We start from the raw sequence: 10,692 nt of genomic DNA, 5'->3' as shown, positions 1-10,692 counted from the left end.
GCATCCAACATGCTCATAGGAAATGTAGACCTGAACAAGAAGAAGCTGTTGACTGAATACTGCATCTAGAAAGATGTGTATCAAGACTGTTTCCTTTCAAGCTGGTGACGGCAGGGTTGATGGGAGCATGCAGGTGGGTGCAGCTCAACTGCCGAGCTGTAAGGACCAGGCCTGCTCCTTCCTGGCCCTGCTTTCTGGCCGTCCACATCATGGCCAGCCCAAGGACAAGGAAGGTTCAGAAGGAAATCAGAGTGCAGAATGGAAACAACATCTGCTTCGAGAGTGGTGCCTTCAACCCGCAGTGGGTGAGCGTGATCCACGGGATCTGGATCTGTCTGGAGTGTTCTGGAAAGCATGGTGGGCTGGGTGTGCACCTCAGCTTTGTCTGTTCTGTGATCATGGACAAGTGGAACGACACTGAGCTGGAGAAGATGAAGGTTGGAGGGAATGCTAAATTCTGGGAGTTCCTTAAATCCCAGAAGGACCACGATCCTTGATGGTCCTTACAGGGACAAGGTGGCTACTCTGGCTGAAGGCAAGGAATGGTCCCTGGAGGCATGACCTGCCCAGACCTGAACCCCACTGCAGCCCAAGATACCACTGCCCACCACCCACAGAGCTGCTGGCCAGCCCCAGGCTGGGACCACCACCTTGGACAAGGTTTTTGAGGTCTGGCTACAATGACCTGTGGTTCTACCAGGGGGCCCAGGAGAACCGCTATGTGGGCTTTGGGAGCACTGTGCCGCTGTCCAAGAAGGATGCCGATTTTCTCAACACCACCATGTCCTCCCTGTACTCAGGCTGGAGCAGCTTTACGACTGGAGCAGGCAGGATCCACTCTGGGGCCAAGGCAGGTGCTACAAAGTTCAGATCCCAAGCGAGTCAGAAGGCTTCCCAGCTGGGCCAAAGTCTGAATGAGAATGTCCTCGAACCTGCCCAAAGAAGGCAAAGGAGGGAAAGATTCTAGATGACGTGTCCAGGGGGTTTTCCCAGCTGGCATCCAAGGTCTAGTGGGTGGGCAGTGAAGGATGGTGAGACGTGAGCACCTTCTTCTCTGGGAAACCAGAGGTGCCATGTGACAGACAACCCCTCCCCCCTCCACCCCCCCCCTCCCAGAGAGCAGTGGTTACCAGAATAGAAGCTGGGACCACGTTCAGGACAGTGCTATGGACCAGAGCTTCTGGGAGACCTTCGGCAGTGCCGAGGGGCCCTGGGCCCACCAGGCTCGAAGCAGAAGCAGTTGGACATGTGTACACAACTTGACTGAGCACAGGAGTGTGGACAGTTGGAATATGTGGGGCTCGGCTGGCTTCAACCACAGGAACAGCAACAGCAATGGCTGGGAGGGCAGGCTCCAGGGTGTGGGCAGGGAGGGCCAGCCCTGGCCACGGCCAATGCCACTCGACCTCTTGCATCTGCTGAGGACAGCTGGGGCAACTACGATTGGTAGATTGTCCCCTGCTATAGCACCACGCATGGGCCACACTGCCCTGTCATGCTGGCATCCTCGTCCTTCTGTGCAGTCCCAGTCACCTCCCCCACCACAGCAGGCCAACTGTGCAGGGCACTCCATCCCAGGTCAAGGCTGAGAGGGGACAAGAGTGTGAGTCCATCCCAGATTCTCAGCCTCCATGTGCAGACAGTTTATGACTTTCATTAATGAACACGCCTCCACTGGTAAAAAAGACTGTTTCCTTTCTACATATAATTTGAGTAAATAATTTGAGAAGCTGGACTTTATGAAGAGAAATGTGGTATTAGGATTCAAAGAAGACTCGTCAACAATCTGTTATGCAGGTAATAAAACCTTGCTAAAAGTGAGGAGGACCTGAAGTGTTTGCTGTAAACGATCAGATTCTGGCCTTCAAATGTGTGTTAAATTACGGAAAATGAATCAATTGATCTCAATATAATGTTATCCAATATAATGCTAGAACTGCTTTGAGTGTGGTGCCTTCAACCTGCAGAGGGTGAGCATGACCTATGGGATCTGAATCTGTCTCGAATGGTCTAGAAAACACCACGGACTGGGTGTGAACCTCAGCTTTTTCCTCTCCGGGACCATGGACAAGTGGAAGGACATTTGACACTGATGTGTCAAATGTGATCATGGTTACCCATGTTAGACAGTGTTTGATGGAGCTCTCAAATTAAAACAAGCTCTGAAGCAGAAGTGGCATCCACTTCCAAAATAACTTGCCTCTGGAAACTCTATGAATTTAGAGAAACAGTGAAAGTTATGCACCTTTCTTTCATTGGGTCACTATAAGTTATCTACGACTTGATGGGACTTAACAATAACAACATAATGCTAGAAAATGAGCCCATCTGAGTTGGAAGGCACTAAGAATGCTCAATGACCACAACAATGGACTTGAGCATCCCAAGGATTGTGAAGACAACATAAGATTGGACAACATTTCATCCTATTGTACACAGAGTAGCCATGAGTCAGGATTGACTTGATGGCAACAACAGCATCATGGCGAGTTACTTGAACATTTTGAAATTACTTGAAAATATGAGTCATAGCTAACAGTTCCAGGCACATAACAACAACATATTGTTGTTGTTTGCCATAACGTAGGAGCCAACCCATAGCTGACCCTCCAGCAGGTTTTCAGAGGCAGTTAGTTGCAAAGGAAAAGATTGCCCATCCTTCTTCTGTGAAGCATCTAGTGGATTTTATCTGTGTGCCTTTGAGATTGCAGTGTGGCTTCTTACCACTTGGCCACATACATATAAAATTGTTATTGTTGTTGTTACATGCCATCCAGTTGGACTTGATTCATAGTTGGTCCTCACGTGGGCTTTCAGAAGCCATAAATCACACGAGAGAAAACTGCCCATCTTTCTGTATTGGAGCAGCTGATAGATTAAAATCCTTCCCTTTGGGCAGACAGTACAACTTACAACTAGGCTACGAGAGCTTTATAAAAATGGAGTATATTTCATTTTACTTGGATCCACAGTCAACCCTTATGGCAGCAGTAGTTAAGAAATCAAAATACATGTCATATTGGGGAAAATGAAGGTGCCCCTGATCCAAGTCATGGTGTTTTCAATTGCTTTGTATGTATCTGAAAGTTGGACAACGAATAAGGGTGACCAGAGAAGAAATGATGCCTTTGAATTACAGTGTTTGTGGATAAAATTGATTAGAGTGAGGTCTGCCAAAAGAACAAACAAGTCTGTCATGGATGGAGTACAACCAAGGTGCTCCTTAGCAAAAAGTGGGGTAAAACTTTATCTCACACACTTTGGGCATTGTTAGAAGAGACCAGTTCTTAGAGAAAAACATCTATCAGGAAAGGTAGAGAGTCAGAAAAAGAGAGAAAGACGATTAACCAGATGGAGTGACAGAGTAGCCGTAACAATGGACTTGAGTACCTAAGAGATCATGAAGATGGCTGGGGATAGGGCCATGTGTCAACCTCTTGTTCAGAGAGTTGCTGTGAGTTGTACTCAACTGTGTAATATCTGCATTATAAATGTTTTTGTGTACTGTTGAGTCAGAACTGACTCATAGCTGACCCTCTTGCAGGTTTTCAGAGGCAATTAATCACACAGGAGGAGATTGCCCATCCCTTGGAGCAACTGGTGGATTTGAACCCCATGTCTTTAGGATTGCCGCGCAGCTTTTTTCCACTAGGCTGCCAGTGCTCCTTTGTATTATAAATAGCTATACATTCTTTTTTCTTGAATATAAAGTCAATTCCTTTATCATTTTTCATGTTTGGATTTACAAATTTCAACATAATAGAGACATCACATTCTGGATCATAACTCATCTTAGGTCAAAACTTGAATATTAGTTATTTCATCTAATCTTGCATCTAATCTTTCATCTAATCAGCTGGGCATAGTCTTCTAAAACAGCTCCAACTGAAAGAACTATTTCCAGAAGAAAATCAATGGCTATCACCTTAACACAACAGCAACTAGTTAGTAAACAGCCAAATGGGTCAAATTCAGACCCCTTGGTCAGAATTCTGGGCTCCTGGCATAGCCCACATGATCTACCAATTCTCTAATTATCCCTTAGTGAGCCAAGTTAGCTTGCAAAAGTTCCAGATTAACAATCAGGAAACCCCACATGGAGTCCTCTTGCCTCTTGTTTGGCCCTTCTTTGACCTTGGGAAAGTCATTGTAGCTTCTATTTTAATTCCTCATCTGTAGAATGGGTTGGGTAATAATAATACTACCTGCCCCACCCAACCTAACACAAATGTTACGAGGAAGAATTAGATAATGTCTGCACTGAGTTTGCACTCCTTAGAAGAAAGTCCCTATAAAACAAGAGGCAGAAATCCATCTGACTTTATGAGGGCTGATGAGATCAAAGCCTGCGGCTAGGAGCTTGGAAAGGCTTTCTCCTGCAAAGAGAGCGTTTACTGCTACACTCTAATAACATTGCTCCCTCAGGATCCTAAAATGATTTGCAGATAGTTATTAAGTAAATCTTGCTGCCCTTAAGCAAGTTAGGAATTATTTGCACTATAACAACTTAAAGATTTATCAAAATGAAATCTTAGGAGGAGTAAAAGTGAACTTGAAAAAATCCAGAAATTATGATACTTAGGCCTATTTTCTAATTGCCTACTCTCTATAGCCATAAAATATAATTTTTATTTAATTCTTTGTTGCTGTCAGCTGCTTTCAGTTGGTCTCTAACTCCTGGCAATCCCATGCACAACTCAACAAAGCACTGCCGTTTATATGTCATGTGAGGGGACCCTGGGATTCACAGAATCTTCACTGACTATTTTTCAGAAATAAATCACCAGGCCTTTCTTTTTAGTTGATCTTAGTCTGGAAGTTCCACTGAAGTCCATTCAGTATCCCAGAAACACACAAGACTCCAGTGAGGGATAAGGTGCTGTTTGCATGAGAAACACGTTGGCCAGGAATTGAGCCCTAGCCTCTAGAAGAACTGATGCCTTTGAGTTGTGGTTCTGGATAACAGTACTGAGTATTCTGTGGACTGCCAAAAGAAACATACTCATTTCGGAGAAAGTGTAGCCAGAGCGCTCCTTGGGGGTAAGGATGGCAAAGCCTTGTCTCACATTCTTTGGGTATTTTGTTAAGAGGGGGTATTCCTTGGAAAGGGATATCGTGCTTGGAAAGGTGGAGGGTCAGTGAACGAGAGACAGATCCCTGACAAAAGGGATCAGCAATGGGCTCGACTATGTCAGAAATGAGGAGGAGGACACAGGGTCCAGATTTGTTGTTCATGGGCTTGATACGAGTTATACTCAACTGGGACATCTAACAAGAACAACAACTAACAGCACAAATTCTACCGCTGATCCATTAGTATTTTTAATGTAACTGTTTAGTTTTCCATTTGTAGCATTAGTATTGTCCATTAGTATTGTCACCGCAAACTGATCTTAAGGTGAGAGACACTGGACATAAATAAAGGGGAGAGCCTCTCTCACAGCCATCACAGTCAGAACTGACTCAGTGCTGACCCTCCAGTGGGTTTTCAGAGGCTGCAAACACAAGGGAAGAGATTGCCCATCTTTCTCCTGTGGAGCAGTTGGTGGATATGAACTGCTGACCTTTGGATTGTCAATACAATTCCTTACCACTAAGCCACCAGGGCTCCCTAAAGGGTAATGAGCACTCCTGAACATAACTATCTTTTTACAAGCTTTGGAAAATCCTAAATCTTAATGTGTGACTAAACCAAAAATACTGCCTCCTCTCCTATTTGTTTAAAGTTGCTTCCTTCATCCAGAAAAGACCACACTGTTGAGGTTTACGGAGTCCTTCTTCATAAAACACCAGGATCCATTAGCCATGCCTTTTCTTTTTTTTAAGCCGTGTCTTGAGATGTTTGCACAATATTGCCTAATCTCGTTTTCCGATGTCTCAACTTGACTGCATTTCATTTTAATTTGTTTAACTAGACTGGCAAAGTCTCAGAGTAAAATGCTGTGCTATCTTATTTTTGAATCTCCATGTTAATCATGTCTAATTGACCTTCATTTCCATCTGCCCTCATTTCTCGAATCAGCAGATCAAATTTCCAAATCCAACTCAGCCATCACCTCAGGACATTTGTCGACTTTGCCTCAATATTCTATAATAGGCTTTAAAATGGGAGTTATCTGTTTTAACAAGGACTGGGCAGTGAAATGACAAGGCTTAGCTCCTAAACATTTGTTTGAAATAATTCCATTGAAAGATAAGGGTTAAACGAACTGAAGACTCCTTATATGCTGGGAAACTAACATAGACTCTGTGTTCTTTACGTTAGACCTTGCTTCCCATTCTCAAGATGAATATGGGACCAGTGTTGATGAGCAATATACACACATTTATGATTAATTTGTTAGAAACCATTGGTTTCCTAAAGTTCTCACCATTAAGAAAGAAGGAAGACTATTCAAGCTAGTCCTAAAAAGGACTTTAAGAATCCATACCAGAGACTTCCTTATGCCCCAAACAGATTTCTTTTGCTTATATTTAGTGTCAAGGAGTGGAGGAAAGAGTTTCAAAGGCGCTATGAAGATACCCTTTTGCAAAATAATTTTCTTCTTCCAATTACAGTGATTGTCCTTTGACTACATTTTCAATTATTGCATACCACCAAGTGGAATCTGTCTCACAGTTGATTCTCCATAGCTGATCCACCTTTCAGAGAAAGTAAATTACTTGGGTGTTGATTGTCCATCTTTTTCTCACTAAGCAGTTGGTAGATTAAAATCACATGCCTTCTAAGCTGCAGGAGAAAAGGGGAGGGGAGGGGAGGCTCTGTGCTAAAGTGGGCACTGTCCATTGCCATTGCTTGTGGGGAAACAGGCCTGAGCGTCCCTGGGGTTATAGGTCCTTCTGTCTGGTGATCCTTGCCTCTGTGGTTGTGGGGACATCCCAGAGGCCAACAGGACAAGAGACTTTAGTATACAGAACTTCAAGCAGAGGGAAAAAATTTTTTGTAGCTCTCTGCAAGAAAGGGGACTGACTTAAGACCCCCTGCACTGAAGCTGCTTAAGCTGGCAGCCCTGATCTCTAATCTTGTGCCACTCCAGAGACAATGGAAGACATTAAGATCCAGGAGAAAAGGTGCATGAGAGCTTGAGTAGAGCATCTGGTTTCATACCACTCAGCCACTTCATACATGAAGGAAGCCTATCAAGTTGGTGTCAGGGGACTACTTCAAGGTGAGATTCCTACAAGGCTGCAGTGCAGAAGAGGACCTCAAGGACTTTGTTATTGTTGTTATTGTTAAGTTCATAGGGTCGCTATGAGCCATCTATGACTCAATGGCATTTAACAAGAACAACAACATAGAGAGAGCTCAGTTGGCCTAGTGGACAGAAAGTGATGCTACCAAGCCAAAGATGGGTGATTTTAATCTGAAGCCCTCAGGCCTAGTCTTAATTGTTTTGGGTCAAACATTCTTTTAAGTGGCATACCACTGGTTTGTCCATTGGCTGTACAGAGGTAACTTATGGTTGCTGTGATGCTGAACACTGTGACACTGATGAGTCAAATGTTAAAAAAGGACTTTAGGAAAGGCAAATTTTGCCAGAAAGGACTTACAGTGGAGTGAGTAGCTCACCAAATTTTTAACTTGGCAACTAATTAGTAACATTATAAAGGCAAGAACCAACAACAACTTTCACAGACACAATGGAAAGAACCTAATACTTAACAAGAAAAAAATTCACATAATGTCAAGAAAGCAAAAGGCATCTTCAAAACTGTGGGGAAAAACAAATTATGCCTTCTCAAAAAAAAGCAGAGACTATCATAGATCTTATGACTACCACAGAGTCAAGAAGGCAGATGATATATGTTGCTCTTATGACCTTTGAACAGTTAAAATGAAAGTATAAATGATGGAAGAAAAAATGGAAGCCACAAATAAAGGGAATAACCTAGAGGTAGAGAACCAGAAAAAAATGTACTGATGAAGAGTTGTTTGAACAGCTACAAACAAAGGTGCAAATGATGGAAGAAACAATAGAAACCACTAAGAAAGCAAATGCTCCAGAGACACAGAGCCAGAACAAATATATTGATGAGGATGGACTTGCACAAACATGGACACACTCCAGGAAAAGCAGTCAAGTCCAAAAGCTCGCCACGATTCCTGCGCTCACACCACCATGCTCCTTCCTTCTGGCAAGGAGAACTTCCCAAGACCCTGGGAGGAGCCAGCCGAACCAGGAACAACATGGCTGCTTCCTACCCAGCTGCCTTTGGGCTTAAGGCCGCCTCCTGGTTCAAACCCTAGGCCCAGGCTGGCTAGCCTCACTCCAGGGACAGAGCAAACCTGCATGTCAAACACACTCCAAGAAAAGCAGTCGACTCCAAAAGCTTGCCACGATTCCTGCGCTCACACCACCATGAAAGAACACACACACACACACACACACACACACACACACACAAGGAAGAAAGAGTTGAAACTATAGATAAAGAGGTATAAAAACTTAAAAATCATCACAATGTAGCGTGGGTACTGCCAACACAGTACTAGAAATAACAGAAAGTCATGAAAATGCACTCTATAATATTAAGACAGAAATGGCAGAAGTATTCAACATGTTTGAAGGACAAAAAAGTAGAACAAAGAGACAGTGAGCTGGAAGACAAGAACCTCAATGGAAACATACTAGAAAAAAAATCAAAGATGAGGCATAAAGAATATGAAGAAAATATTAGAATCTTGTGGAATGACATCAAAAGAAATAGCATATGTATGATTGGAATTCCAGAATATGAGAAGAATAAGGAAATCACTGAGAAATTTGTGGAAGAGGTATTAGAAGAACATTTCCCAGATACTATGAAGAATGAAGAAATCCACATTCAGGAAGCTCAGAGAATACCAAATACACTAGACCCAAAAGGAAAATATCAAGACATATCATAGTCAAGGGAGCTCTGGTAGCCTAGTGGCAAGAAGCTGTACTGCAATCCCAAAGGCATGTGCTTCAAATCCACCAGATGTTCCGCTAGAAAAGGAAGGGCAATCTCCTCTTGTTGTTGTTGTTGTTGTTATGTGCCATCGAGTCATTTGCGACTCATAGCAACCCTATGTACAACAACCCTAAACCCTGCTCTATCCTGTGCCAATCGCACTGCCTCTGACACACCTATCCTGATTGACTCAGTCACTGAATCAATCCATCTTATAGAGGATCTTCCCCTCTTGTGCCGTCCCTCTACCCTCCCAAGCATGATGTCCCATCTCCTCTTACACCAGTCAAATTCGATTCAACAGTACACAACAAGAAAATTTTTAAAAAGACACATCAACATCAAATTCTCCAAAATAAAAGGTAGGGGTAGAATATTGAAAGCAGCATTATAAAAACAAAGAGTCACCTACAAAGGAAATGCAATCATATTAAGTTTTGATTTTTCAGCAGAAACCATGCAAGTGAGAAGACAATGGGATGGCATATACAGAGAGTTGAAAGAAAACAATTGCCAACCAAGCATCCTGTACCCAGCAAAGCACTCCATCAAATATGAAAGAAAAATGAGGTCCTTTACATAAAAGAAAGAACCTAAGGAATTTATGAAAACAAAGCCAAATCTACAAGAACTTTTAAGGGAAGTCCTTCATGCAGAGACACCAGAGGAAACGTGGATAGACCATAGTAACAAGAAATAACAAAACAAGAAACACAGCAAAATGGCAATGATAAAACCTGTCCTGTCAATGATTACACTTAATGTGAATGGACTTAATGTAACAGTTAAGAGAAAAAGAGTAGCAGAATGGATGAAATCACAAAGCTCATCAATATGTTGTCTATAAGAGACATATCTAATAAACAAAGAGAAAGATAGACTCAAAATCAAAGCTTAGAAAATAAATATACCAAGCACATGGCATCCACAAAAGAAGCAGGAGTAGCAACACTAATCTCTGATAAAAAAGACTTCAGAATGAAAATCGCCATAAAAGATAAGGAAGGATAGTATATAATGATTAAAGGAACAATAGATCAAGAAGACATAACACTGGTCAACATTTATGCACCAAATTATAGAGCTACTAAATACATGAACAACCTTTAATTGAACTGATGAAAGAAATAGTACCACAAAAGTGGTAAGAGACTTTAACATGGCACTCTTGCCAGAGGATAGGTCAACTCAAAAGAAACTTAACAAAGATGCAGAAGACTTAAACTACACAGTCAGCAAACTCTACCTTGTGGATAAATTCAGGGAAGTGCACCCAACTAAAACTCAATTCACTTTCTTCTCAAGTGTACATGGTACATTCTCCAGAACTGATCACATATTAGGGCACAAAGCAAGCCTCAATAAATTTTAAAAAAACAAACCAAAAACCATTGACATAATGCAATGTATCTTTTCAGACCACAATGTCATAAAACTAGAAATTAACCACAAGAGTATAAAGCTTATAAAGCCACCAATGTGGAAGCTAAATAACACCTGCTAGGAGATGATTGGGTTATGTTGTTGTTTGTTGTTAAGTGCCATCGAGTCGCAGGCAACTAATAGTGACCCTATGAACAAAAGTTCTGAACACCTCCTGTAAAACTTTCGTCCTTTCTCCAAGTTCATAGGGTTTCCTGAGGCAAGCTATTGTGGAAGTGGATGCCACTCTTGCTTCCAAGCCTGTTTCACCAAACACTGTCCACCATGGGTAACCATTCTAGCATTTGACTCATCAGCTTCACAGCAACCACA

The 10,692-nt window shown here is 42.5% G+C and overlaps 1 pseudogene; it reads left to right on the top strand.

The window, feature by feature from the left end:
* The first annotated feature begins 209 nt into the window (after positions 1–209).
* On the top strand, positions 210–1,589 carry LOC102864277 (annotated as a pseudogene).
* Positions 1,590–10,692: the final 9,103 nt, after the last annotated feature.

Source organism: Elephantulus edwardii, unplaced genomic scaffold, assembly GCF_000299155.1.
Source record: "Elephantulus edwardii isolate Elephantulus edwardi_28Jun2011 unplaced genomic scaffold, EleEdw1.0 scaffold00039, whole genome shotgun sequence".
Lineage (NCBI taxonomy): Eukaryota > Metazoa > Chordata > Mammalia > Macroscelidea > Macroscelididae > Elephantulus > Elephantulus edwardii.
This window is presented reverse-complemented; position numbering and strand designations above follow the sequence as displayed.